Source organism: Miscanthus floridulus, chromosome 11 (genome assembly GCF_019320115.1).
Source record: "Miscanthus floridulus cultivar M001 chromosome 11, ASM1932011v1, whole genome shotgun sequence".
Taxonomy (NCBI): Eukaryota; Viridiplantae; Streptophyta; class Magnoliopsida; order Poales; family Poaceae; genus Miscanthus; species Miscanthus floridulus.
In genome coordinates this window covers 41,688,688-41,713,229 of record NC_089590.1, presented here as the reverse complement: position 1 = coordinate 41,713,229, position 24,542 = coordinate 41,688,688, and the positions used below count along the sequence as shown (strand labels likewise).

The 24,542-nt window shown below is 53.7% G+C and overlaps 1 pseudogene; it reads right to left on the bottom strand.

Annotated features, from left to right (window-relative positions):
* Nucleotides 1-16,011: 16,011 nt before the first annotated feature.
* LOC136491830 (beta-fructofuranosidase, insoluble isoenzyme 2-like) lies at nt 16,012-21,126 on the bottom strand (annotated as a pseudogene).
* Between the last annotated feature and the right edge of the window lie 3,416 nt (nt 21,127-24,542).

Below are 24,542 nucleotides of genomic sequence, written 5' to 3'. Positions count from 1 at the left end.
AGCCAACTAGGAAACAACCGAACGGGGACGCCCACTCGGTAAGGACCCAAAGAATCAGGCGGAGCAAGTAAGGCAGGGCTCTCAAGTCAACCGCAATACCGAGAACCGTACCCTGCACACCTACAGGATAGCACCGTCAGGCCATGTCAGAAGGGTACTTTGCAGCCTTCTGACATGGCAGGACACAAACAGTGTTGTGGGCGCTGACATTTGTTCTACAATATGGTAGGCGCCGACATTGGCCATACCAGAAGAATACAATGGAGCCTACCACATGCATCTGGACATCAACAGTATTGTGGGCGCCGACAAACCACCTTGTACCCGATTTCGTGGGCAACAAGACAAGGTGGCACACACACTCTCTCTTTCTCTCACACTCTCTCTTTCTCTCACACTCTCTCTTGTATAGTCATCCCCTTCATCTATAAAAGGGGATGCACTCTCTCCAAAAGGAGGACGATTCAGACAACTAACTCTGATTCTCTCCGCTTGGCTCTAGAACTCTAAGCCAGAGAGAGCATACGCTCGAACACTTAGCACACGTTGGAGTTACCGTCACTCTTGACCCTTCGGTCTAGAGTCCGATCGGACCTCTGATACCCCCCTCTTACTCCCCCTCGTTTGTAACCCCACAGCAAACTTCGAGCACCTGGACTCAGGAATAAAGTCACCCACCGACCCAAACTGGACATAAGGCACGTTGTCTGAACCAATATAAACCATGTGTCATTGAGTGCTAAGCCACATCTGATCACAACATACGACAAAATGACAAATATTTACTAGTTGGTCACTTTTCGCACCGATAGTTGGCGCTGTCCGTGAGGATGACGCTGTACGTTCACGCTTTTGGTCATCGGATGGCCCACCTTTCCACCATGTTCAGCATGGCGGGCTCAAGCGATACGACTCGCTTCAGCTCGCTGGAGTTTCCCGCACTCCCACCTGTTGGGATGTGGGTTCCTCCCATCTTTGACCATCCCAGACCTTCCTCTTCAAAAACCTGGACTTCGTCGCCGACCGGCTCGGCGTGCTTCACCTCCGTGAGGAGGTGCTTGTCGGAGGAGGAGCGACCTCCGTCGGCTCTAGGACACCCGGTGACTTCAACGATGAGGCGCCTGCACTTCGTTCCATGCCTACGCTAGGCTCAAACCCCACTGTAAGTAATGTACATACTGTTATTTACTCACTTTTTATATTTTCCGCTGACTCTCCGAAGGGACCATGCTGTCCCTGCCGCGACGATCATTTGACCGGTTCCCCTACGGCCTCGCATCCCCCGCGGACGCGTACGCACGGGGGCTCCGAAAGTTGCTAGTGCCGCCCCCTCTCACATCCAAATTCGTGGGGATGGCGGGCTATGCTCCCGCCTCTTTTCATGACCTCATGGATGACGATGTTGAGAGCGATGGCTCCAGCATCGGTGATGCCATGGCACCTAGCCACCCTCTGTCCTGAGAGTGCGCTATGGCGGATGCTCTAGGACAGCCGCCGGTGGTAACAAAGTCTCCATAGACCCACACCCCTCCGAACCCTCATGCGGTGGCCCTCGCATGTGCGCAGGAGCACAGCAAGGAGCTACGACAAAGGCAGTAGAACAAGCCACCACCTGCACCGGCGCACTTAGTGCAACACGTTGCGCCCCATGCGTGTAACCCAGCGAGTGGCGCCCAGGGTCAAGCCCGCCAGGTTCAACGCAACATCATTGATGGGGGGAACGGTCCCCCATAGTTCGCTTAGGCTAGCTAGAACATCGCCGCAGCGGCGATGCTCCTGCGTGGCCTTCCCGAGCCTATCGACCCACAGGAGCAGGCAGTCCACCGGAACCTCTGGGCGCTGGTGGAGACCATCGCCGTTCAATAGGCGGAAAGCTCCACGTCGCGCCACCGACTCATGGCCTCTTTCCCTACCGAGGGAATGGGGGCGCGCCAGTCCAATCGCTCCATCCGCTCACCACTGTGGCCGCTGAGCGTGGAATAGGAGGGCGCAGCTATGCCACGGCCTGACCCAGCGCCCGCTCCACACTGGCCACCTATGCGCGAACGCCTCGGGCAGAACTGAGATGCTCGTAGCATCATCAGCAACCGGCGTCAGGCCCGACATGATGATGGCGTCCATCGAACGACGGTGAGAGCAGGCAACACGGATCCCGACCGAACCATCGAGGGGACCAGTGAAATGCACCCCAGGCGTGGTCACCGACCCAACAACCGAAGTCCTAGTCTGGATGGCCTAGGACCACGCGCCTTTGGCCGTCGCACCCAGAGAGCGCCATTCCCACAGCGCTTTCGACTGCCTACCAACATCGCCAAGTATACCAGGGAGACGAAGCCCGATATATGGCTCGAAGACTTCCAGCTCGTCTACCGAGCCGAAGGAGTGGATGATGACCACTTCATCATTCAGTACCTCCCCATCTGCGTGGGGAGCATGTTTGAGCATGGCCCGAATTCCTCCCACTTGACAGCATCCGCGACTGGGCGGACCTCAAGAGGATCTTTGTTGGGAATTTTTAGGGGACGTATGTTTGCCCGGGGAACTCCTAGGACCTCAAGAGCTGCCAGCAGGAGCCCAACGTGTCCCTATGGGATTACATCTACAGGTTCTCAAAATGATGCAACTCCCTTCCTGATGTCGTCAACGCGGATGTCATCAGTGCATTCCTCTCTAGGACAACCTACGAGTCCCTGATCCACAAGCTTGGCTGCCTAAAGCCCTATACCACCCGCGACCTGCTCGATGTTCCCACAAACCACGCCTCCGGTGAGGAGGTGATCGGAGCAATCTTCAACAGAGGCTAGGACAAGGGCAAGGCAAAGCACGAGGATCAAGATGAAGGCCCCTCCACATAGAGGGGCAAAAATAATAAGAAGGATCGGCGTCGACTGGCCAACTCCGTGTTGGTCGCCATGGCCGATCGCGCAGGCAAGTAGCCCCAGCAGGGCCAGCCTGATCACTTCGACAAGCTCATGGATAGCCCATACACCAACCATGTACACCCCGTCAAGCACCTCTATAAGGACTGCAAGCTCCTCAAGTGCTTCCTACGATAGGCCGGTGGGCCGAAAGAAGGAAAGGGCAAGGAGGCAGCAGCTAAGAAAGGAGGCGTGGCGGGCAAGGATGGGGACGGCTTTCTCGACCTCGAGGAATGCATCATGATCTTCGGGGGATCTAATGCTGTCTACTCCAAGTGCTAGTAGAAAATGCGCTACAGAGAGGCATGCGTCGCCAAAACGACAGTCCCCTCCTTCCTTCGCTGGTCAAGGTCTCCGATCACTTTTGATCAGAGGGACCATCCTTCCCACGTCGCTAGACCAAGTCGCTACCCGTTCGTCATCGACCCCATCGTCCGCAAGAAGCGCCTCACCAAGGTGCTGATGGATGGAGGCAGCAGCCTCAACATCCTCTACATCGACACCCTCGATGCCATGCGCATCCCCCGGTCAGAGCTCTGCTAGTGAGCTCTCCCTTCCATGGCGTGATCCCAGGAGCATAGGCATACCCGCTAGGGCAAATCGATCTACCCATCACGTTTGGTGACTGAGCCAACTTCCACTCAGAGGTGCTTACCTTTGAGGTGGTGGACTTCCCGAGGTCTTACCATGCCATCTTAGGGCAGCCATGCTATGCCAAGTTCATGGTGGTCCCTAACTACACCTATCTAAAGTTGAAGATGTCAGGACTGAATGGTGTCATCACTATGGGTAGCACCTTCTCGCATGCCTACACGTGCGACCACGAGCATTACGAGCTCGCCACTGCCATCATCAACTCGTCCGAGCTCCTGCGGCTTGAGGAGTTGTTGACCCCAGCAGTCCTGAACTACAACAAGTCAACCTCCTCGACTGCCTTCCACCCACTCAAGGAAACTAAGGCGGTGGGGATTGACCCCACTGACCCTACTGAGATGGTGTAGATTGGGACCCAGCTCCTGGCCAAATAGGAATGCAAGCTCGCCAACTTTCTACACGCCAATCGCGATGTCTTCGCATGGAAACCTTCCGTCATGCCAGGCATACTACGGGAGGTCGCTGAGCATGCACTACGCCTCATCTTAGGCTCAAAGCCCACCAAGCAATGCCTACGTCGCTTTGACAACGAGAGGCATAGGGCCATAGGCGAGGAGGTCACTAAACTCTGAGTAGCCAGATTCATCAAGGAGGTATACCATTCTGACTGGCTTGCCAATCCTATTCTTGTCAAAAAGAAGAGTGGGAAATAGAGAATGTGCGTTCATTATACCGGCCTCAACAAGGTGTGATCAAAGGGCTATTTTCCTTTGCCACGCATAGACTAGATAGTCGACTCCACCTCAGGATGCGAAATCCTCTCCTTTCTGGATGCCTACTCAGGCTATCACCAGATCACGATGAAAGAGTCTGACTAGCTCACACCTTCGTTCATCACTCCATATGGTTCATACTGTTACGTAACCATGCCTTTCATTCTGAAGAACGCTGGCACCACCTATCAACGGTGCAAGCAGCAATGCTTCACCAATCAAATCAACCCGCTCGATCAGCCTAACCAAGTCGAGTGGCCAAAACCAACAATCGCTGTCTATGTTGATGACATAGTGGTCAAAATGGCTCAAGCTTGCGACCTGATCGCAAACTTGGCCACAATGTTCACGAACCTCCGAAGGTTCAACATCAAATTGAATCCCAAAAAGTGTGTTTTCGGGGTTCCAAAGAGGAAACTGCTTGGATACATTGTGTCTGAACACGGTATCGAGGCCAACCCTGAAAAAATCATGGCCATCTCCAACATGGGCCCCATACGCAATGTCAAGGGCGTACAAAGGTTCACCGGCTGTTTGGCCACCCTGAGCTGGTTCATCTCATGGCTCAACGAGCGAGGGATGCCTCTCTACAAGCTACTCAAAAAGACAGACACGTTCGTCTGGACTAAGGAAGCACGACAGGCTTTGGAGAACCTCAAAACATCACTGAAGTCGGCCCCAATCCTCGTCGCTCCCGAATAGGGAGAACCCCTCCTCCTCTACGTCGCGGCAAGCAACCACGTGCTGAGCGCCACCCTAGTCATCGAAACAGAGGAGCCAGGACACCACCTTAAGGTCCAATGACTCATATACTTCATCGGTGAGGTACTCACTGACTCCAAGGTTCGGTACCCCCAGGTGCAAAAACTCCTATACGCCGTGCTGATGGCGACCCAGAAGCTCCTACACTACTTCACCAACCACGAAGTCTTGGTTGTCACTTCATACTCGCTTAGAGACATCATCCGCAACCACGACGTCGCGGGGTGAATCTCCAAGTGGGCACTCGAGCTAATGGGCCACGACATCAGGTATATCCCGTATACCGCTATTAAGTCTCATGCTCTCACGGACTTTGTTGCTGAATGGATGGAGGTCTAGCTCCCAACCCCGGATGTCACCCATGAGTACTGGATGATGTACTTCGATGGGTCCGTAATGGCACCCAGCTCAGGGGATGGAGCGGTTCTAATCTCCCTGGACGGGAGTGGGCTCCTCTACGTAATCCACCTCCACTTTTTGGCCTCAAACAACGCTGCGGAATACGAGGCTCTCATCAACGTACTATGTAGCGCCGCTCTATGTCCACGGTGACTCGAAGCTGGTCATCGACCAGGTCATGAAGGAGTCCTCTTGCAAAAGCCCCCTCATGGCAGCATACTGCCAGGAGGTGCACAAGCTCGAGGACAAATTCTAGGGGATCAAACTACATCATGTCCCCCGAAAGGACAATGATGTCGTCGATTTTCTCACAAAATTGGCTGCCAGGCGAGCTCCGTCTCTAGATGGCGTCTTCATCAATGACCTCCATGAACCATCTGCCCGTGTCCTGGAGGGTCCGATCTAGACACACCCTGATGCTGACCCAACGCTCGGGGGCTCCGACCCCGGCGCCTTCACGATGACATCACCCACCAATGTCACCATGATGGCACTCGATCAATCCGATTGGCGAGCGTCGCTACTCACCTACCTCCTTGAGGAGGTTCTCCCACCAAAAAGGACTGAAGCGCAACAGATCGCTCAACGTGCCAAGACATTCGTCATGTTCAGTAATGAACTTTATAAATGAAGTCCATCAGGAGTACTCATCAGGAGTACTCATGAAGTGCATCCCTACACACCAAGGCAAGCAGCTCCGCCTCGAGGTCCATGCTAGAATCTACAGACATCATGTGGCCCCGAGGTCATTGGTCGAAAAAGTCTTTCGCCAAGATTTTTACTATCCCACTGCACTACAAGATGCAGAGGAGGTCATCCGCAGGTGTGAGGGATGCCAGTTCTACGCTCGGCAAACACACTTGCCGACACAGGAGCTTCAAACCATCCCTATCACATAGTTGTTTGCAGTCTGGGGCCTCGACATGGTAGCACCCCTCAAAAAGGCCCAGGCGGCTTCACTCACCTACTCGTAGCGGTCGACAAATTCACCAAGTGGATAGAGGCCAAGCCCATCACCAACATCCGCTCGAAAGAGGCGATCAAATTCTTCCTCGGCAACATCTACCGGTTCAACGTTCTTAACTGTATCATCACTAACCATGGAACCAACTTCACCAGCAAGAAGTTCCTGGACTTCAGTGATGGATACGGCATCAGGATCAACTAGGCCTTGGTCGAACATCCACGTACTAACGGTCATGTTGAGTGTGCCAATAGCATGGTCCTCCAAGGACTTAAGCCATGCATCTTCAATCGACTCAACAAGTACACCGGGCGATGGGTTGCAAAGGTCCTAGCGATCCTCTGGAGCCTGAGAATGACCCCAAATCGATCCATAGGGTTCACACCCTTCTTCCTGACCTATGGAGCTGAAGCAGTGCTGCCCTCTGACCTTGACCACGACGCCCCAACAGTGAAGGCCTTCGACCATGACTGAGCCATGGAGGCTCAGCAAGATGCAATCGACCTACTTGAGGAGGCCCATGTGACGACCATTATCTGCTCCGCTCGCTACCAGCAGACTCTCCATAGGTACAATGAGAGGAAAATCAGAGGAAGGATCCTCGAGGTCTGAGACCTCATGCTTCGAAGGACCCAATCAACCAAGGAGAAACACAAACTATCTCCACCTTAGGAAGGACCCTATACGGTGACCGAAGTGATCTCACCAGGCACCTACCGACTGAAGGATGACAATGGCAATGTTCTCACCAACACTTGGAATATTGAACAATTACATCGTTTCTTCCCCTAAAAATTTAGTCTTACCGCTTTCTTTCATTCAACGTTTGCTCCTACAAACACCCTGGCCCGAACACTTTTGGCCTGGGTCGCTCGGGGGCTCCACGGGGGTACGATACCACCTCTCTTTTTTACTATCATATGGTAAATACTTTTCACCCAAATGAAAGGGTAGTCCATTCCTTTAATTACCTTACGTAACTTTGCTTTAAACATTTCAACCAATCACACCCCGCCACAACCTACAGTTACGAGAAACTGAGCCTCGCAGGCCACACCTGGGTTCTTAAGGTTCTAGCCTATGGTTCAAATGGGCACGTGCAAAAAAAGAAAGAATAAAAAACAAAGCTATGCTAGGGTAAAACTAAGGAACAGATGGGACAAGCTTTCCCTTATGAAGTGACTCATCACAAAATGAAATTGATGTATTCATCAATACAACTGTTCACACGGGGCCTCTCCATGAACTTATCCTTTACATATGCTAAGTACTTCTACTCTAATTTCTACTACGGCTGCGCGATGGCATCAGCTACCGGCTCAATAGGGGGAAGATAAGGGTTGCTCAGCCTCTGGTAGGACAACATTTGCCTCAGTTGGAGATGGGATGACATTCACTTCTGACTCAGGCTCCACTCCATCCGTAGGCTGGGCGACGCCTTCTTGACACGCGCCTTTAGCCGCTCCCACGTAGCGAGCCTCCATCACCCATTATGTGGAAACTTGCTCTACCACCAACTGTGTGTGTGGCAGCAAGCTCTCCCCGAGTGCATGGATCACGTCCGAGCTCTAGCCGTTAGCATACCCACTTCAGATGGTGGCGAAGTCTAGGTCTGGGTGGTGCATTGCCACCAAAGTCAGCACCCCCAACGTCCCATAGAACATCCTGTCAGAGATAAGCACCCGAACTTCGTCCGGGACCTCCACCAATCAGATGGCGGGCATGCTGGTGCTCGGCGCTGACCCAAACACCTCTGTGACGATGACCTGGGTGACATTGCGGATCTAATAAAGCTCTCCCTCGAGAGCACATGCTCTTCAAGGGACTTGGCCAGCGCCTCCGTGCTCTGACCGATCATCGCCTTGGTCATCTCTAGGTCCTGCTCCAGAGAACCAACCCTTCTGCCCAGTTCTGGAACAAGGATGACAAGCTCAGAAGTAAGCTAAAGGAAAAGGCCAAGACATCAACCAAAAGCAGAACAGGTACATACCGAGGTGGGTGTTCTTGAGGATGGAGAGTCCTTCCTCCTGTCGAATCACCTGCTCGCGCAGCCGAGCGTTCGATGCTTCTATCCCCAGCACCTACCCCTAGAGCACGAGCACTTCCTGGTCGACCTCCGACTAGGCCTTCCGCTCTAACTCTAGGGCCTCTAGGGAACTCTGGAGCACCACCTTGGTCTCCACCAGGGACTTCTAGAGCGCCGCCTCGGTCTCTGCCTGGCGGACCTTCGCCGCGTCAAGTCCCCGCTCAGTGGCGGTTGCCCACTTCACCATGAGCAGTTCCGCCACCCTCGCCTTCATTGCCTTGGCTGCCCAGTCTTGAGACTCACGGCGGGTGGACTCGCTCAAGCTTGGTGACCTATCGTGATGCCACAGCCTCCTGCTCCATCCGAGCGTGCTCCTCCTAGAGAAAACAGGACTTGCGGCTCGACATCTCTTCCAAGCCCTACAAAGCAAGAAGCAGGCGTGCTGAGACAACCGGTGAAAGCTCAAGGAGCCAAGGACAAATGCAGAAAACTTACCTCTATGACACAGGGTAGGTCGATCGTTACCGCTTGATGGATGGACTTGACCCGCTCTAAGGCCTCCTCGAGTCTCTCTGTGGTTTGGGAGAGATCAGACTCCATTGCGAGTCCTCTCCTCCCAAGTATGTCCTAGAGTTGCACCTCCTCCTCATCCCAAAGGATGAACCACACCTTCCTCGGGTCTCTACGGCAGGGCCACACTAGGTCGATGGTCGCCCCCAACCTGCTAGAAGGCCCAGCCGATGACCGGACACCACCAGCTCCTGCGATGGTGGGATGGCCGGTAGCTCCACCCTAGCACCTACCTCGCTAGGGCAGGGGATCTCCACCTCCTTGACCTTGTGGCCCGCCGGTGGTTGTTCCACCTTCGGTCTGACCATGTCTCCTCCTGACCCCGATAGCTTTGACCAGGAGGGCGAGTCGTGCGTCCCTCCGATGGGCAAGGTAGGGAGCCTGGTCTCCCTCCTCTCTTCCACCACGACGGTTGGGGGAGGGGTCACAAGGGTCACCTCTAACCCAACCTTCACCATCACCACCAGGATCACCGCCAACACCATCGCCACCGCTACCGCCATACTTGTGACTATCCGGGAAGGCACAACCCTTGGAGGGGAAGGTCGCACCGCCACCACCCTACTCTCCCCACCTCTCATTGCAACTTGATGCAAGCTAGGTCTCCACTCCACCTGCATGGGAGGCGGGGTGATGCTCAACCCCGTCAGTATCTGGCCGCTATCAAAAGGTATAGGTCAGTCGCGCTCAAAAAACTCAAACTATGAGATAAAAAAGAAATAGAGAATACATACCTGGACATGAGCGGCAGGGCTCTAAAGCCCCGACCCACGGGCAATGGGCCCGGCGGACGAGGGTCGCTTACAGGTCGCAAGCCATGCCCCCTTACTTTGATCAGGGGGGGGGAGACGACCCGACCGGCTCCCGATTGGCCCTCGAGTCGCCGCGATCGCCGACTCAGATCGCGCTGACCGGAGCAACTGGCGGGGCATCCCCCCATTGTGGGTCCCCCTATTGCGCATCAGCCCCGATGATGCGGAGGTGCGAGCCCAATCCTTCGACCACCTGGCCTATCCCACTGCGCCTAGGGCACGGTGCAGCCAAGGCCGGCGATGCCTCCAAAGGGCGTGGTGACCGTGTCCGCTTCGCCTCCTGCTCACCGACGGTGTTCGAGCTTGCAGCACGCTTCCTTAGCGTAGGAACATCGCCACACCTCTCTGCGTCCCACCCACCGCTGGTAGACGTGGCCACAGGCTCACGACTCTCCATTGAGGTCACGACGATGTCCCGGTCTCCATCCTCGGAAGAGCTCGCATCGCCACCCACCTCCGTGGGGTCCTCTGACTCGAGCTTCGCCTTGACGTTGCTTCTATTTTCCCTGGCCCGCACCCACTGGGCGATCTCCATCTCCTTCCCATGCTTCCTCTGAGCCTTCTCAGTTCTCTTCTTCTTCTTCACGACCGCTGCCTCCTTCAGGGCAGCTTGCCGAGCCACGCCCTTCGGCCCCTTTGGAAGATGCGGCCGAGATTTATAACTGGTAAGTCCCTGCGAAGTGGACGACTTGAAGTCAAATTATAGGAGAGCAAGATCGAGAGGGACACGGAATAAGGAGAGGAGAATGTACTGGATTTGGTAGCTTCCCGGTGTGGAAAGGTCTAGGCTTTCCTTCGAGGGTCTCCTGGGCCTTTAGTTGCAACACCCGGTCGAGTCAGCTCCAGACTTTGCCTTTCGCTAACTCCACTGGCGACGCGTGGTCAGGGTCCATCGGGCCAGAGTACAGCCACATCACCCACATCCTTTCTGCCAACGGGGTGACCCGACAATGTAAAAAGGTGTGGAACACCCTCAGCCCATCGAGGCTGTGTTGCACCTAGCTTCTGGAGCTCTTCCCTGATGATCTCCAACTTGTTCTACCGGCTGGAAGGGCCCCACAACTAGCTCTCCTTACCTCTTCGGCCTTCTACCGGTGAACGATGGGAATGGCACCTCCATTGGGTTCCTAATGTAGAACCACTCCCCATGCCACCCCCGATTGGAGTCGCAGGGGGTGTACGCGAGGTAGGCGCCCGATGAACTCGGCTTCTTCTGCAGAGCGAAGCCCCCAACGGTGCGGTCCTAGGCGGCATCCCCTCCGACAAGGCTTGTCTAAAGAAGATTCGCTGAAAGAAGTCCATGTGTGGCTCCATCCCGAGGAAGGCCTCATAGACGGTGATCAAGCCAGAGATGTGCAGCACCCCAGTCGGATTGAGGTGCTGCAGCTCCAGGCCCCACTCATTGAGGAGCCCACGCAGGAACCAATGCACGTGGTTTCCTAGCCCATGCTCATGGAAGGCGAGGAAGGAGACGACCTCACCGACCCGAGGTCAGGGAAAATCCTCCCCCATGGGAGCCCTCCAGTGTTCCACCTCCTTTAGCGGTAGCAGCCCCTTCTTGGCAAAGGTGGCTAGCACCGTCTCATCCACGTTCGATGGCCTCTAGCTAGACATTGCGCTCCGGATTCACGAATGGATCTATGAGTTTTTCCTCTCCCTCGCTCTACATTTTTCTCCTAGGAACCGCCATGGCACACGAACGTCTTGGAGAGAAGGAAGGAGGAAGAGAGACAGCAGTTGGGGAATAGGCGAAGGAACGGGACGAAGACCCTCTCCCTTCCCCTATTTAAGGAGGAGATGCAGCAGTTGGGGAAAGGCAAAGGATTGGGGCAAAAAACCCTCTCCTTTCCCCCATTCAATGCAGATGGGATGTGGTGGGATCGTCCAGACTGATGGGATGCACCCTGCCCGATGAGACGGTGCTTGGTTAGATGGAACATGGCCTAGGCATGGCCCACCACTACGGCATACCGGGAGCAGGAAACAAGGTGCAACCATGCGTAGGCGACCCTTTGCCTTCCCAAGCAGGACCTAGAAGGGCCCAACGATGGGATCTCCACCAAGGAGAGACCAACAGGCTTCCTGAGTCGATCGGACGGCTTAGGCAAATGCCGAGAGATAGGTAAGGAGAAGAGGGATGCCCCATGTGGGCCATGACAACTCCATCACGAACGATGAGCATGGATCTCATTCAGACATATCCGATAAAAACTCCTCAAGCCCGTCACTCGAGTCATCAAGGTGTACTCTACCAATCTCTCCTACTTTATTTTTTTCTGATACATAATCATTCATTCATCCATACTCATACATGCATTCACGCATCTATTCATACAATCATTCATTCATCCCATACATCCAAAGCATTGCATAATGCAGTTAAATGCATCACAACACTCCATATTGCATCACGAAGTGGTAGTTGCCTCATTTGACATGAGCAACAACCGACCAAGGTTTGAAGGCCAGCCCACAAAGGGCTCGAGACCGCCTCACGTCAAACAGAGCTAGGGGAGAAAATGTAGAAAGGCCCCAGCAGCCCTCACCCAATCTGCTCGGAAGCAGACAGGGTCATCTCAACCATCTTGTTCGATCCTAACCTTGAGCCATACCCACAGAATCTCCATCGAGGGGAGGCCAGCGGGCCACCTGGGTCGGTCTCCAAAATGACTTGGGCATCTGCCGGGACGCGGGACAAACATGGGCGAACACCCTGAACGACAGTCTATGGCCCCAGGAAAAAAGTACCAAGATGCTCAGCCTCCAACCGACTCATCAGTCGGACACAGGCTCGGGGGCTACACCCACGGGTGCACTCGCGTGCACCCACTGTCAAAACAAAAATTCCCCCACTGGCAAAACGAAACCCCCCCAGACAATTCTACCCGAATTGCCTAGAGGCTCGGGGGCTACACCCATGGGTGTGCTCACGCGCACCTGCTGTTAAAACAGAAATTCCCCCGTAGGCAAAATGAAACCAACCAGACGATTCTACCCGAATCGCCCGGGGTCTTGGGGGCTACACCCACTGTCAAAATAAAAATCCCCCAGATGATTCTATCCGAATCGTCCGGGGGCTCGAGGGCTCCTATCGGGATCATAAACCCGGGGTCTCTCATGGATCTACTTCCCAGCAAAAGCTCGGCCCAGCAGACGATGTTGCGAACGATGCGCAACTCCTAGGCCAGCCCAAAAACCTAATGACAGGCCAGAAAGGTGATCCAGCTCGGCGCTCACTTACGACTTCGGCCCGCCTCTCTGACTAGAAGTCCTGGCCAAGGAGGAACGACGCTCGCTTCTGACTCTGGCCCACCTCTCTGACCAGAAGGCCTGGCCAAGGAGGAACGGCGCTCGATTTCGACTCGGGCCCGCCTCTCCGACCGGAAGGTCTGGCCAAAGAGGAACGGCGCTCACTTCCGACTCTGGCCCACCTCTCTGATCGGAAGGCCTGGCCAAAGAGAAATGGCACTTGCTTCTAACTCCGGCCCGCCTCTCCCACCGGAAGGCCTGGCCAAAGAGAGGACGACGCTCGCTTCCAACTTTGGCCCGCCTCTCCGATAGGAAGGCTGAACCTCTGCTTATAGTTCTTCTCTGACCGACGTGGTCGGTGCCAACTGGGAAACAACCGACCGGGGACGTCCGCTCAGTAAGGACCCAAAGAATCAGGCGGAGCAAGTAAGGCAGGGCTCTCCAGTCAACCGCAATACTGAGGACCATACCCTGCACACCTGTAAGATAGCACTATCAGGCCATGTCAGAAGGGTACTTTACAGCCTTCTGACATGGCAGGATATGAACAGTATTGTGGGCGCCGACATTTGTTCTACAATATGGTAGGCGCCGACATTGGCCATACCAGAAGAATACAATGGAGCCTACCACATGCATCTGGGCATCAACAGTATTGTGGGCGCCGACAAACCACCTTGTACCCGACGGCATGGGCAATAAGACTAGGTAGCACACACACACACACACTCTTTCTCTCATACTCTCTCTCTTGTAAAGTCGTCCCCTTCATCTATAAAAGCGGACGTGCTCTCTCCAAAAGGAGGACGATTTAGACAACTAACTCCGATTCTCTCTACTTGGCTCTAGAACTCTAAGCCATACAGAGCATACGTTCGAACACTTAGCACACGTTGGAGTTCCTGTCCCTCTTGGCCCTTTGGTCTAGAGTCCTATCGGACCTCTCATACCCCCCATCTTACTCCCTCTCGTTTGTAACCCCACAACAAACTTCGAGCACTTGGGCTCAGGAATAAAGTCACCGACCGACCTAAACTGGACATAGGGCACGTTGCCTGAACAAATATAAACCCTGTGTCATTGAGTGCTAGGCCACATCCGATCACAACGTACGGCAAAACGATAAATATTTACTAGTTGGTCACTTTTCGCACCGACACCATGAATACTTTTCTGGAAAGCTAACAAGTTCTACTTGGGCTCTGAGTGAATTGACGGAACCTCCCGTGGTTCTTGACAGATGGTACATGGCTGCACTAGATGTTCCATAGAACGTTCCGTGGAGTTGGGACTTTGGCATTTTGGGTGAACTGTGTCTCCCGTGCCAAATGACCGACACTCCGTAAAGAACTAGGTGCTCTCAGGTTCTATAGAAATCAAATTTAATTATTGACGGATAGTCCAAGAATATTTATAGATGATCTGTGGATTTATTTACAGTGAGATCTAAGGGTTGGGTTGTGAATTTTTGGCTAAGTGTTGTGTTGACGGACACTTCGTCCAAAGTGACGAACACTCCGTCATCCGTTGACAGAACCTATGTTCATCGTGTTGAGTTTGATTCAAATCTAGTTTGAGGATTGGGTTCACTATGCATGTGTGAGATGTTTCCCCGTTTGTTTTGGTGACAGGATAGGCTAGTGATAGCTAGGTTTTGGGCTCTAGTTATCAAGTGCAACTAATGATTTGTGAATCATTTTATTCATGATAAAAGAGAGATAAACCATGTGATTGGGCAATGACAACTTAGCTCTAAGAATTTGCGGACTCTATATCACCCAGAGCAAGGGCCTTGAGCAATCTTGATTCCAAGCATAGAGAGATGGATTTGGCCATTCATGGTGTCTCTTGCAAAAAAATCCATGAAAATTCATTAGAGAGAGATTAAAGTGTTGCATTAGGTGGTTGAGCTAGTGGTGACTTTGATCTTACCCTTTAGATGGTGGAGAGATCACCAAGCTCCATGCTTCATCCATGCATGAAGAGATTGAGAGCTAGAGTTTGAGAGATGATTTCAAGAAAAATGATGTGAGAGCTCTTGAGATAACCATGGATGAAGATTGAGATGATGATGTTCTTGCTCTTGACTTGATGCTGACCTTGCTGCCCTTTGATCCTTCCCTGCTTCCTTTCTTTTCCTTCATCCTTGTTCCTTTCTCTCTCTTGTTCTTCCCTTGTTCATCTTTTCGAGAGAGAGAGAGAAAGGGAGGGTAGAAAATGAGAGTGAGTGAGAGATGGGGATGGCTCTACTGAAGGAAGTCACTAACTTGTGCTGACAAGCTGGTCCCACCATTGGAGTGGAGAACAACTTACTTTCTACTCAATCCTGCTGATTTAGTGAACTGATGGACAGACCGTCTGATATAACGGAACGTTCCATCAATTCCCTGATTTTGAGAATTTGATGTAGCAAAAGAGTCTTTGGCATTGGGGCCATTCCTTATGTTCTTGAGATTGTTAAACACAGTTGGAGAGATCAAAAAGGTTGATTAGCATCTTCTAGAGATTATTTCTTGCGAAGTTGACTTTGGGTTGACCATTGTTGACTTGGGTTGACTCGGGAGAGTTGATGAAGTTAATTAGCGAATTTGGAGTCCTTGTCCTAGTAGAAAGCACCAGGAATTTCCCTAACAGAATGATAAAGTGATTCTTGGGTGTTTAGAGGTCTCTACGAGGTCATCAAGGAGGTTCTAGTTGAAAGTTTTAGTTGAAACGACTTTGGGTTGTGATAATGGCCTGTCCTCCTAGTCTATTCGCATCGACAATGCGTGCGAGTGATACGCCATCCACCTTTTTTCAACTCATAGCAGGTGAACACAATAGCCAACTATTTAAGTTGAGCCAATCTCTTATCAACTTCTCATATAAGATAATCATTCATCGCATTAGCATTTACTATTGGTATTGGAATTTATTTGATTTAAAGTTTCCAAATCCAGTCAAATCCAACCCAAATAGCTAGCTGATTATTATTACCACGTGCAATTAGCAGCGTACGGACATTTTGCTAATTCATTATCATATAAAATTAGGACACGATGGAAGCTCCTATGGGATAATACTTCATGCGCCATTCATGAGTGGCTTCTTCATCTCCCATGCGGTGAGACGGGACACCCTGACGTCCGCCTTCCCGTTGTTGAACACGTAGAGGCGAGCGTTCTTGCCGATGGCGAGCGACGGGTAGACCCTGGAGAGGATGCAGGTCTTGCCTCCGGCTCCAAAGCTCTCAACAACCGACCGGTCGATCTGCAGGAAAAGAAGTAATCGCCACAGCTGAGAAAACAAGGGCGGACTTTTGTTACGTGAAACTTGTTGTCCACTTGTACTACGGAGTAGTACGCATACCAAGCTTCTCAGGGATATCTTCCCATCTGAAATGTCCGTGTCAACAAAACCTGCAAACGTCGGGCGGTACAGGTTTGGGTTCAGAGACGACCTGTGCACGAGCAACAAAAGGAAACCGGTGCTAGTTAGTGCACTCAAGTACATACGTGTAACCACAGCACTTGCCATATGGCCGACGCGTGGTAGTAAGACCAGACCAGCCGGGAGATTGATGCCGGTTTGCGCGCAGCACTTACTTGGTAGGGTCGGTGCACATGAGCACGACGGGCTTGTTGCTGCCGGCGGCTTTGAACACCCTGAAGAACACCGCGGTCCTCTCCTTAAGGTTGGCCGAGGCCAGCACCCACAGGCCGAACGGGCCCGCGCCGCCCTTCACGTCGGCGCGCTTGACGCCGCACAGCCTCTCCGCGTCGTAGGCGAGCGCCGGGTCCAGCGGCTCGGCACCAGCCAGGGCTGACGGCGACACCTCGAAACTCACCTCCACGTCAGCCTGCACAGCCGCATAGGTAGGGATAAAAACGGTACGGATATTTTTCGACCGTATTCGAAACCAAATCCGTTTAGAGGGGTTGAGATCTGTCCGTATCCAAGTCCGGATATCTAACATCCGATACCGTATCCGTATCCGAATACTCAAATCGCATATTTATGATGTCGATATCCAATCGTATCCTATTCGACATAGTTGACACTATCCGTATTCAAATCCAAATTCGGACAGAAATATAAAAATAAATGTAATATCGATGATATCCGTCCGTATTCGATCCGTTTTCGTCCCTACGCATAGGAAGCGCGTGTTAATTTGGTTGGTACTTCGTTCCCAGTCCAGGTCACGACCACCCACCCCCACTTGCACGGCCGCACGCCTGCACCTGGGGGGGGGGGGGGACACACGTGCAAGTGCGTGGAGATGACGGCGGGCGCGGACAAAGGCTTAGTGAAAATATGTGGGGCATAGATTGATGCATAAGCTAGGCGACACGGCGCTGGCGCGGTGCAGCATGCTGGGCAGGATCAACTTGTGTGTGCAGACTGTAGAGCACTGGTGGCGGATAAGATCAGGCAATCAGGATCGGATAATGAGGCAGTTTTGAGGAAGGCAGTGAATGGTAGCACTAGCAGTGCTTTTCCTTTTTTGTGATAAGAAAACATTTGCAAGCTTGCCCAGGTAATGAAAATATACGAGCGGCTAAGTGAAAATTAAAGGATTATTACAAGTGTTAATAAGCACACGGCTCACCTGTGCCGCTTGTATCCCGGTCACCTCGACGTGCTGTCCTGGCCTAATGACCCTGTCCTTGAGAGTGACCGACTTGCCTCTGAGCGCCTCCACCTCCTCGACGGGCCACTGCAGCAGCTGCTTCCCGCTGGGGTCCAGCCACCACCGTCCTTGGAATAGCCTGACGATGATGCCATTCATACACGTGACACAGTCACACACTCAGAATGTTTTTGGCACAACCGCCACCAAAAGAGCTCGATTACGTCAAGACCTTGTGGTTTAACTTGGGCCTACGATGTTCGATCGACGACATGCATGATCGATGGGTAACTGCATGTCAATGCACACTGCATGCACACGTTGATCGGCAGCAGTTGTTGTAGTGTGTGTACATGCATAACATACCTGAATTCCCGGCCCACCCTTTGGCCACATCGTCGGCGGCGGTGTCGGACTCGTTAGCCCAACCCCACAGGATCCGGCGCCGCTTCGCCGGATCGTAGAACGTCTTGGACGCGTAGAAGTTGCCATAGTCGTACCGGAGGCGGTGCTCGTCCGCCGGCGGGGTCATACGGCACGTACCGCTCGGCCTTCCGGTCGTACGTGCCGACGGTGTAGTAGTCGTACCGCCGCAGGTCGAGGCTGTTCTTGAGCACGTGCTTCACCCTTGGGCCGGACGACACGGACGTCTCGAGCCCCACGCGCCGGCCATCCGTGCTCACCGGGTAGAAGTCGGGGCACTCCCACATCCCCGTGGCCGCCGCCGAGTGCAGCGGCCGCCGCACCCGCGTCCACCGCTCGAAGTCGCGGCTCCGGTACACGTACGCCACGCCGCGGGCGGCACCCGTGACGCTGCCGATGAGCAGCCGCCAGTGGCCGTCGGCGGCGCGCCAGGCCGTGGTCGGGTCGCGGAACTGCGTCGCGTTGATGCCGCCTTCCGGCACGATGATCGGGTTGTAGGACGGCTTCACCCACTCGCGGAGCAGCGGGTCGGACTTGTTCCGAGGGTACGCCACGTTCTGGACCTGGTAGTTGGTGTTGGGGCGGTCGATGCCGGTGTACATGATCACCGGCGTGCCGTCGGGCATGGTGGTTGCTGAGCCGGACCAGCAGCCGTACTCGTCGGACGGGATGCTGGGCTCGATCGCCGGCTTCAGGGCAACCCAGTTGATGAGGTCACGTGAGACCGAGTGCGCCCATACGATGTTGCCCCATACGGCGCCTTTGGGTTGTACTGGTAGAAGAAATGGTACCACCCCTTGTAATAGAACGGAGCTGCATGCATTTGTTTCATAGGATCAAAATTTTCATAATCTCAGATCAGTTAGTGTGGGGGCAACGTCTACGTACCGTTGGGATCTGGCGTTGCAAGTTTCCGGCGCCGACGCATTCAGAGCGAATAGCAGCCCACCGAGAAGATGATAAAATCGAGTTAGAACTAACCCTTGGAAACCACTGTGTTAAATCGGGGAAAAGAAAAGCAACAAGAAAAGCGTCTGATATGATACTCCTGCCTGCAGAGAGAGCTCGTGATTTCTGTCAGAGTTGAGTTGATGAGTTAACCAGTTAAGTGTACAACTCGTGATTTCTGCTGTGACATGCATGTCGTCTGAGCTGCCAGACCTATATCAAGCTTAATTAATTCAGGCTAAAAGTGACAACTTATAGGACCCTGAAAAGACTTATAGCCTGTTATTGATGAGTTTTTCAGGTGATGCTCAACGTATATTATTGGTCATAAAAAAAGGTGTCTGGTTAGTCTACATGACCTGTCTAGTGCAGTAGCGTGTCACCCTGCGTACAAGCATAAGAAAAACACAACACTTGTGACTATTGGTTCCCTTTAGTCAGTAGCTAGGACAAGGTGTCCTATAGCGGTGGTACACCCGGCCACCACAATTCAAAACATGCACGCACGGCAAGTTCTACCCATGGCGGGCTCAAGCGATACGACTCGCTTCAGCTCGCTGGAGTTTCCCGCACTCCCACCTGTTGGGATGTGGGTTCCTCCCATCTTTGACCATCCCAGACCTTCCTCTTCAAAAACCTGGACTTCGTCGCCGACCGGCTCGGCGTGCTTCACCTCCGTGAGGAGGTGCTTGTCGGAGGAGGAGCGACCTCCGTCGGCTCTAGGACACCCGGTGACTTCAACGATGAGGCGCCTGCACTTCGTTCCATGCCTACGCTAGGCTCAAACCCCACTGTAAGTAATGTACATACTGTTATTTACTCACTTTTTATATTTTCCGCTGACTCTCCGAAGGGACCATGCTGTCCCTGCCGCGACGATCATTTGACCGGTTCCCCTACGGCCTCGCATCCCCCGCGGACGCGTACGCACGGGGGCTCCGAAAGTTGCTAGTGCCGCCCCCTCTCACATCCAAATTCGTGGGGATGGCGGGCTATGCTCCCGCCTCTTTTCATGACCTCATGGATGACGATGTTGAGAGCGATGGCTCCAGCATCGGTGATGCCATGGCACCTAGCCACCCTCTGTCCTGAGAGTGCGCTATGGCGGATGCTCTAGGACAGCCGCCGGTGGTAACAAAGTCTCCATAGACCCACACCCCTCCGAACCCTCATGCGGTGGCCCTCGCATGTGCGCAGGAGCACAGCAAGGAGCTACGACAAAGGCAGTAGAACAAGCCACCACCTGCACCGGCGCACTTAGTGCAACACGTTGCGCCCCATGCGTGTAACCCAGCGAGTGGCGCCCAGGGTCAAGCCCGCCAGGTTCAACGCAACATCATTGATGGGGGGAACGGTCCCCCATAGTTCGCTTAGGCTAGCTAGAACATCGCCGCAGCGGCGATGCTCCTGCGTGGCCTTCCCGAGCCTATCGACCCACAGGAGCAGGCAGTCCACCGGAACCTCTGGGCGCTGGTGGAGACCATCGCCGTTCAATAGGCGGAAAGCTCCACGTCGCGCCACCGACTCATGGCCTCTTTCCCTACCGAGGGAATGGGGGCGCGCCAGTCCAATCGCTCCATCCGCTCACCACTGTGGCCGCTGAGCGTGGAATAGGAGGGCGCAGCTATGCCACGGCCTGACCCAGCGCCCGCTCCACACTGGCCACCTATGCGCGAACGCCTCGGGCAGAACTGAGATGCTCGTAGCATCATCAGCAACCGGCGTCAGGCCCGACATGATGATGGCGTCCATCGAACGACGGTGAGAGCAGGCAACACGGATCCCGACCGAACCATCGAGGGGACCAGTGAAATGCACCCCAGGCGTGGTCACCGACCCAACAACCGAAGTCCTAGTCTGGATGGCCTAGGACCACGCGCCTTTGGCCGTCGCACCCAGAGAGCGCCATTCCCACAGCGCTTTCGACTGCCTACCAACATCGCCAAGTATACCAGGGAGACGAAGCCCGATATATGGCTCGAAGACTTCCAGCTCGTCTACCGAGCCGAAGGAGTGGATGATGACCACTTCATCATTCAGTACCTCCCCATCTGCGTGGGGAGCATGTTTGAGCATGGCCCGAATTCCTCCCACTTGACAGCATCCGCGACTGGGCGGACCTCAAGAGGATCTTTGTTGGGAATTTTTAGGGGACGTATGTTTGCCCGGGGAACTCCTAGGACCTCAAGAGCTGCCAGCAGGAGCCCAACGTGTCCCTATGGGATTACATCTACAGGTTCTCAAAATGATGCAACTCCCTTCCTGATGTCGTCAACGCGGATGTCATCAGTGCATTCCTCTCTAGGACAACCTACGAGTCCCTGATCCACAAGCTTGGCTGCCTAAAGCCCTATACCACCCGCGACCTGCTCGATGTTCCCACAAACCACGCCTCCGGTGAGGAGGTGATCGGAGCAATCTTCAACAGAGGCTAGGACAAGGGCAAGGCAAAGCACGAGGATCAAGATGAAGGCCCCTCCACATAGAGGGGCAAAAATAATAAGAAGGATCGGCGTCGACTGGCCAACTCCGTGTTGGTCGCCATGGCCGATCGCGCAGGCAAGTAGCCCCAGCAGGGCCAGCCTGATCACTTCGACAAGCTCATGGATAGCCCATACACCAACCATGTACACCCCGTCAAGCACCTCTATAAGGACTGCAAGCTCCTCAAGTGCTTCCTACGATAGGCCGGTGGGCCGAAAGAAGGAAAGGGCAAGGAGGCAGCAGCTAAGAAAGGAGGCGTGGCGGGCAAGGATGGGGACGGCTTTCTCGACCTCGAGGAATGCATCATGATCTTCGGGGGATCTAATGCTGTCTACTCCAAGTGCTAGTAGAAAATGCGCTACAGAGAGGCATGCGTCGCCAAAACGACAGTCCCCTCCTTCCTTCGCTGGTCAAGGTCTCCGATCACTTTTGATCAGAGGGACCATCCTTCCCACGTCGCTAGACCAAGTCGCTACCCGTTCGTCATCGACCCCATCGTCCGCAAGAAGCGCCTCACCAAGGTGCTGATGGATGGAGGCAGCAGCCTCAACATCCTCTACATCGACACCCTCGATGCCATGCGCATCCCCCGGTCAGAGCTCTGCTAGTGAGCTCTCCCTTCCATGGCGTGATCCCAGGAGCATAGGCATACCCGCTAGGGCAAATCGATCTACCCATCACGTTTGGTGACTGAGCCAACTTCCACTCAGAGGTGCTTACCTTTGAGGTGGTGGACTTCCCGAGGTCTTACCATGCCATCTTAGGGCAGCCATGCTATGCCAAGTTCATGGTGGTCCCTAACTACACCTATCTAAAGTTGAAGATGTCAGGACTGAATGGTGTCATCACTATGGGTAGCACCTTCTCGCATGCCTACACGTGCGACCACGAGCATTACGAGCTCGCCACTGCCATCATCAACTCGTCCGAGCTCCTGCGGCTTGAGGAGTTGTTGACCCCAGCAGTCCTGAACTACAACAAGTCAACCTCCTCGACTGCCTTCCACCCACTCAAGGAAACTAAGGCGGTGGGGATTGACCCCACTGACCCTACTGAGATGGTGTAGATTGGGACCCAGCTCCTGGCCAAATAGGAATGCAAGCTCGCCAACTTTCTACACGCCAATCGCGATGTCTTCGCATGGAAACCTTCCGTCATGCCAGGCATACTACGGGAGGTCGCTGAGCATGCACTACGCCTCATCTTAGGCTCAAAGCCCACCAAGCAATGCCTACGTCGCTTTGACAACGAGAGGCATAGGGCCATAGGCGAGGAGGTCACTAAACTCTGAGTAGCCAGATTCATCAAGGAGGTATACCATTCTGACTGGCTTGCCAATCCTATTCTTGTCAAAAAGAAGAGTGGGAAATAGAGAATGTGCGTTCATTATACCGGCCTCAACAAGGTGTGATCAAAGGGCTATTTTCCTTTGCCACGCATAGACTAGATAGTCGACTCCACCTCAGGATGCGAAATCCTCTCCTTTCTGGATGCCTACTCAGGCTATCACCAGATCACGATGAAAGAGTCTGACTAGCTCACACCTTCGTTCATCACTCCATATGGTTCATACTGTTACGTAACCATGCCTTTCATTCTGAAGAACGCTGGCACCACCTATCAACGGTGCAAGCAGCAATGCTTCACCAATCAAATCAACCCGCTCGATCAGCCTAACCAAGTCGAGTGGCCAAAACCAACAATCGCTGTCTATGTTGATGACATAGTGGTCAAAATGGCTCAAGCTTGCGACCTGATCGCAAACTTGGCCACAATGTTCACGAACCTCCGAAGGTTCAACATCAAATTGAATCCCAAAAAGTGTGTTTTCGGGGTTCCAAAGAGGAAACTGCTTGGATACATTGTGTCTGAACACGGTATCGAGGCCAACCCTGAAAAAATCATGGCCATCTCCAACATGGGCCCCATACGCAATGTCAAGGGCGTACAAAGGTTCACCGGCTGTTTGGCCACCCTGAGCTGGTTCATCTCATGGCTCAACGAGCGAGGGATGCCTCTCTACAAGCTACTCAAAAAGACAGACACGTTCGTCTGGACTAAGGAAGCACGACAGGCTTTGGAGAACCTCAAAACATCACTGAAGTCGGCCCCAATCCTCGTCGCTCCCGAATAGGGAGAACCCCTCCTCCTCTACGTCGCGGCAAGCAACCACGTGCTGAGCGCCACCCTAGTCATCGAAACAGAGGAGCCAGGACACCACCTTAAGGTCCAATGACTCATATACTTCATCGGTGAGGTACTCACTGACTCCAAGGTTCGGTACCCCCAGGTGCAAAAACTCCTATACGCCGTGCTGATGGCGACCCAGAAGCTCCTACACTACTTCACCAACCACGAAGTCTTGGTTGTCACTTCATACTCGCTTAGAGACATCATCCGCAACCACGACGTCGCGGGGTGAATCTCCAAGTGGGCACTCGAGCTAATGGGCCACGACATCAGGTATATCCCGTATACCGCTATTAAGTCTCATGCTCTCACGGACTTTGTTGCTGAATGGATGGAGGTCTAGCTCCCAACCCCGGATGTCACCCATGAGTACTGGATGATGTACTTCGATGGGTCCGTAATGGCACCCAGCTCAGGGGATGGAGCGGTTCTAATCTCCCTGGACGGGAGTGGGCTCCTCTACGTAATCCACCTCCACTTTTTGGCCTCAAACAACGCTGCGGAATACGAGGCTCTCATCAACGTACTATGTAGCGCCGCTCTATGTCCACGGTGACTCGAAGCTGGTCATCGACCAGGTCATGAAGGAGTCCTCTTGCAAAAGCCCCCTCATGGCAGCATACTGCCAGGAGGTGCACAAGCTCGAGGACAAATTCTAGGGGATCAAACTACATCATGTCCCCCGAAAGGACAATGATGTCGTCGATTTTCTCACAAAATTGGCTGCCAGGCGAGCTCCGTCTCTAGATGGCGTCTTCATCAATGACCTCCATGAACCATCTGCCCGTGTCCTGGAGGGTCCGATCTAGACACACCCT